The sequence below is a fragment of the Rhinolophus hipposideros genome, assembly GCF_964194185.1.
Source record: "Rhinolophus hipposideros genome assembly, chromosome: 8".
NCBI classification, from domain to species: domain Eukaryota; kingdom Metazoa; phylum Chordata; class Mammalia; order Chiroptera; family Rhinolophidae; genus Rhinolophus; species Rhinolophus hipposideros.
The window spans coordinates 51,818,735-51,824,634 of NC_138054.1; positions in this window are offsets into that span (position 1 = coordinate 51,818,735).

The window sequence follows — 5,900 nt, forward strand, 5'->3', positions numbered from 1 at the left end:
ATATAGAAATTGGTAATATAATTCAAACAATTATATAAAAATGCAAAGGTACCTATAATAGCCAAAACCAATTTCAAAACAATTTTGAAAATGAATAAAACTGGAGGACTTCCACTCCTTACTTCAAGACTTACTATAAAGCTACAGTAATCTAGACAATGCAGTATTGGTATAAGAATAAATACATCAGTGAAACAGAATAGGGAGTCCAGGAATATGTCGATTAATTTTCAACAAAAGTTCTGAAGCAATCCATTGGGGGAAGTGATAGTCATTTTTTCAAATTGTGCTGGAAGAACTAGATATCCAGATTGAAAAACAAACAAACAAACAAAAACTATGACTCGACTCATACCACACACAAAAATTAACTCAAAGTAGATCAGAGACCTAAATGTAATAACTCTAGCAGTAAACATAGAAGAAAATCTATGCAAATTTGAGGTAGGAAAATATTTCTTAACTAAGGCCTCAAAAATTATAAAACTATAAAAGAAAAAAAGGATAAATTAAGCTTCATCAACTAAAACACAATGCTTTTTAAAGAGAGTGTTAAGAAAATGAAAAGGCAAGCCACAAATTGGGAAATAAATATCAACAACACATATATCTAGTAAGTTACTGGTTTATGGAATATATAATAAACTTCTGCAGCTTAATAATAAAAAGACAGACAACCCAATTAAAAATAGGCAAGACATTTAAATACACACTTCATCAAGGAAGATATATGAATGGTCAATAAGCACATGAAAAGATTCTCAACATCATTAGTTATCAGAAAAATACATTTTAAAATCAAAATTAGATACTACTACACCTCCGTTAGAATGGTTAAAATTAAAAAGACTGTAATTATCAAGTGTTGGGAAAGATTCAGAACAACTTAATATCTGATTTGTTGCTGATGAGAATGTAAAATGGCACAATCACTTTAGAAAATAATTTGGTAGTTTTTAATAAAATTTTACATGCACTAACCATATAACTCAGCATTTCCACTCCTGGTTATTTGCTCAAAAGAAATGAAAACACATGTCACTGTGTAAGAGGATGTTCATAACAGCTTTATTGGTAATTAAGCTGGAAACAACCTAAATGCCCATCATTGAGGGATTGGATAAACAATTTTGTGATGTATCCACACAAAAAACACTACTCAGCAATTAAAAGGGAAGAAATTGTTTTAAATGCATGGCATGAATGAATCTCAAAAACATTATTATTATAAGTGAAAGAAGCCAGACACCAAAGAGTATATATTGTATAATTCCATTTATACAAAATTCTGGAAAATTCAAATTAATCTATAAAAGCAGAAAGCATGTCAGTGGTTGCCTAGGACAAATGGTTGTGGGATTGAGCACAAAGAATCATGAGGGAGCTTTTTTAAAGGACACAAATATTTCATTTCTTCATTGTTATGATGGTTATCTGGGTGTATATATTTCTTAAAACTCATTAAATATATATTTTAAATACTGTATTTTATTATATATAAACTGTACCTCAATAAAGCTACAGTTTAAACTATTTAAAACACTCAAGGAAGACACATTTAAGGGTAATTCACAACAGAGTGTATTTGAGTGAATTAGAAGGAATTGATGCTTCTGGATACCTGAGTTTAACAAATATAATACCTGTCCAATATATTTCAATTTGTTTTGCAGCTTAATAAAAATTAAGGCATACTAGACTATGATCTAAAAAAGTAAATATATTCAGAATTAAATTAAGATGAAATTTATTATTTAGTCCTTAAAAAAACATTTAATAATATGAATGAATAAATATCAATCCCAGTTTTGTAATCAATATAAAATATGGGCCAGGTTTTAGATGATCTTGAATGACTGGATAAGTTCATGAGGTTCTATAAAATATTTTTGAGGACCAGGAAAAAACTATGGTCTAGATAATGTCCAATAGTATTATGTAGATGAAAATAACATTGCGTGGTTTTCTGTAGAAGTGGTACCTATTGTTAATAAAGAAAATGACTAATCTTATGTAAGGTAAATGGGAGGTGAGAGACCAGTGTAGAAACCTTTGTAATGTCGCTGATGAGAGATATCAAACACTGGAACCAGGATAGCGGTGGGAGGATTGAAGTGTACTGGATACATTCTGAGCATGCTATAGAGATAAATACAATCTTCTAGAATAAAGTTCCTTGTTGGCTGTTACAATTAAGATAAGAGCCTTATATTTGGCAGACAAGAAGCCAAGTTTCCAGCTTCCCTTCCCTTCAAGACGCTCTAATTCTGTGCAGACAACCAAGCCAGGGATAAGGAATTGCCTTCGTAGGAGAGAAAGATATGGGGTTGCTTTGACTTTCACACTGAGCAAACAGCGTTTGCCCAAACATTGAAGCTTAGCTTATCAAAGTTTATCAATCATGTGAAGGATGTTAGCTCAGTATCTGTGGGTATTTGGGAAGTTGCTGGAGTACAGGTGTCGCAGTTGTAAGTCTGACCTCAAGGAATTCACAGCTAAATAGGGACAATAGGCTAGTCTAGCCAAAGATGATTTCAATATTCACTGTCACATGTACTAAAGCCAGGGGATGTAGGGGTGTCTTGCGGAAGACCCTGCTGGCTGCGCCACGTGTCATGCAAGATGGCGTGCAGGGTGTCAGGCGGGGTCTCTGCTCCCGCTCCCCACATAAGAATGCAGGATATGGTGAGGCCAAAAAGGAACACCCATGAAGCCATAGGTAGGGGAGTCATAAAACTATATTCTCTCTGGCGGCTGGGTTGGAGACACAGGAAGCAGGAGCCACACTGTCCTCAATCCACACTCAGCCGCTTAATAGCTCAGCCACCATCTTCTTGCTAGCCCCCATTTTCTCTGCTAGCGTAGCCATGGCAGTTATATTAGTGCTCAATGGCTCACTGGTTACAGCTGACGGCCAACTAGCCACAGCTGATGGTCATGCAATCACAGCTGATGGCCATTTACTACCTGAGCCAGCACCTTTCCATGTGAGGCTGAGAGCCTGGAAACTGCACTCTGGGGCTCTGTCCCCACACTCTACTCCTACAGGGTCTCGCCTCATAATCTATACGACAAGCATCTTCCGCAAGGGGTCCTGTGTGAGGAGCCTGGAGGTGAATGCAATATCCTAGACACAGCCAGCCTCTCTGGGCACAGCCAGGATTTCTCAGAGCCCTACCAGTCCTTCTGGGCACGGCCAGACTTCCTGGGCTTCTTAGGGTACCACCTGTCTCCCTGAGCACAGCCAGGGCCTCTCAGGGCACTGCCACTCTCTCTGGGTCTCTCAGGGTACCTTGCTAGAACAACAGTGGCTCACTGTCAAGGTGCTTACATATTCTCCATGGCGGCCAGTCAAGACACAAAAGCAAACATCTGCCAGTTCCACTACATGGTGGTATGTTTCCAAACAGTCAAGTGGTCCATTAGCCATAGATAGGGGAGTCACACCACTTAGTCTCGCTGGCGGCTGGGTTGGAGACACAAGAAGCAGGAGCCTGTTTGCAACACTGTTTGCAACCCTCACTGCTCTGCTTGCAGGCTCAGCCACCATCTTCTTGCTAGCCCCCATTTACAGTTAGCGTAGCCACGGCAGTTATATTAGTGGCCAATGGCTCACTGGTTACAGCTGATGGCCAACCAGCCACAGCTGATGACCATCCAGTCACACATTTACTACCTGAGCTAGCACCTTTCTATGTGAGGCCGAGAGCCTGGAAACTGCACTCCTGGCTCTGTCCCCACAAGGGGTGTAGGTGAAGCTTCCTAACTTGCACGGGTGGGAAAATTAAAGAAGGCTTTCAAGAGATTGTGACTGAATGCTGAACTGAGTCCTCCACTGAAGAAAAGGGGAAGGGTGTCTCATGGAGTTATTTTCATGTAGGGAGGGATTAGTCAGTCCCCGGGAGATACTTGTAGAAACAGTTGTTTGGCACTATCATTTTATTTAGCCTTTACAACCTGAACTCATAAGAGCACTGGTGTTTGAGAGGTGTTCACAGGTGTTGTATTTTAAAAATAAAATAAAGCACCATCCGAACACAGGGATTAAACAAAATTAACATATATTTATATCATTACATGGTTTCTCAGAGCATTTGATTTACTGATGTGAATTGTCATAATTCAGAATGGATGTAAATACAGTGCGTGGCATTTTCCAGGCTTATCTGACCACAGAACACTCTTTCTTTGTAGAAACCTCAGAAACATCTCAAATATGTGTTCTGGGAGCAGTTTAGGAAACACTAATGTATCCTATTTGTTTCTTAACTTTCCTTTTGGCATCCGTCAAGGATATTGAAAAGATATGTTCATATTCAACTTCCACGGTTCTCATTCAAACTCTTTCTCAAATGACCAACATCTCACGCTGAATTGGTTTCAGACTTCCGATAGGAGAAACCCTATCATTTCCCCACAGTTCTGCAGCAATCACACAACAGCCTGGATCTGATTAGTCTGTCCAGGGCCACAGCCTCCCCAGGGCTAGGCCAGGGTCTCAGCGCATTCCAAGCAGACATCATTTCAGTTCCTGCACCTCAAAATCTGAGTCTATCTGTGTAGCACCCTTTCCTTCCTTGGACCCCACCATAGAGCTTCATTGGAAAGGAATGTTAGCACCCAAGATTCCCTCAAGTAGGGCCCCGATATTTGTCCTCTTGAAACTCAAAAATCTTCCGGGAGGGCTGAACAAACCTGAATGCCACATTAGAATCCTAATGACTGTCTCCGAGGTTCTGTGCTGCTTACTTCCCAGGAGGGTAAGATTATTAGCTTCCTTAGCAGATGAAGAAACTAAAGTTTACAGAGATTGGATGATTTGTCCAAGGTATTAGAGTGGCAGAACTGGTACTCAGACCCAGATATAGATGACCCCCAAAACCTGTGCTCTTAGATCCCTACCCGCGGTCGTTGCTCGGTGCCAAATAGGCATGGCCAGTTGAATTTCAAGTCCTGGTTTTGAGATTTTTCTCTCACCATTTGAATGCCTCACGGTGTAGTTCAGAATGTCTTTATTTTTTCTTTTCTTTTTTCCCATTTTAAAAGGACAATCTCCAAGAAATTCCCTTGAGGATACCTTATATTTCCCTGATCCAAATTCTGAGTGAATAAACCTTTTGAGGTTGGCGATGATTTTTCAGCACCACATTAAGATGTGATCTCTAAACTTCGTGTGTGAGATTGAGGTCCCCAAGCGTACATTCCACACATCGATAAAGCACTCCCCTGTGGACCCCGTGTGAACACTGTCCTCTTATAATCCCTGCATACTACTTTGCAGAGATTCCAAAATGGAACCAAAATAATTACTTTATTAAGATGGCTATTAGCATTACACACTTGATAAAACCCATGTCTGCTCGGCTCTTTTGTGTGTTGTTGTCATAATTTAGTTTATTATTATTTCTGATAGTAAAAATAATAATTTCTGATCATATGAATGAATCCATTATTTATGTTCTTCTAGGTCAGAAGCTTTTGCAGTTAATCAGATCTCCCTGAGTATTTCATACCTAGTTTTGATTTCCATGCCATATTATTAGGAAAAAGCCATGTAGTTTTTTTTTTTAACTAAAGTTTATTGGGGTGACAATAGTTAGTAAAGTTACATAGGTGTTAGGTGTACAAAAAAAGCCATGTAGTTTTAATTTGATCATGAAGGTTACTGTTTGAATAGAGTTTTTAGATTTCAGGCATTCTGGTTGTTTAAATGGACTCAGACAATATAAACCAGACTGCCTGCCATTCCAGAGACTTCAAGAATCAGTGCCTTCTGGTAAATGTCCATTCATTCCTCTCCTTGCCTTTCACTAAGTCAGATCCGTACACACTAGTTCTTTGGAATTACATGCACGGTCATAGGATTTCAATAAAAAATGTTCCAACATCAGTTTAGAATA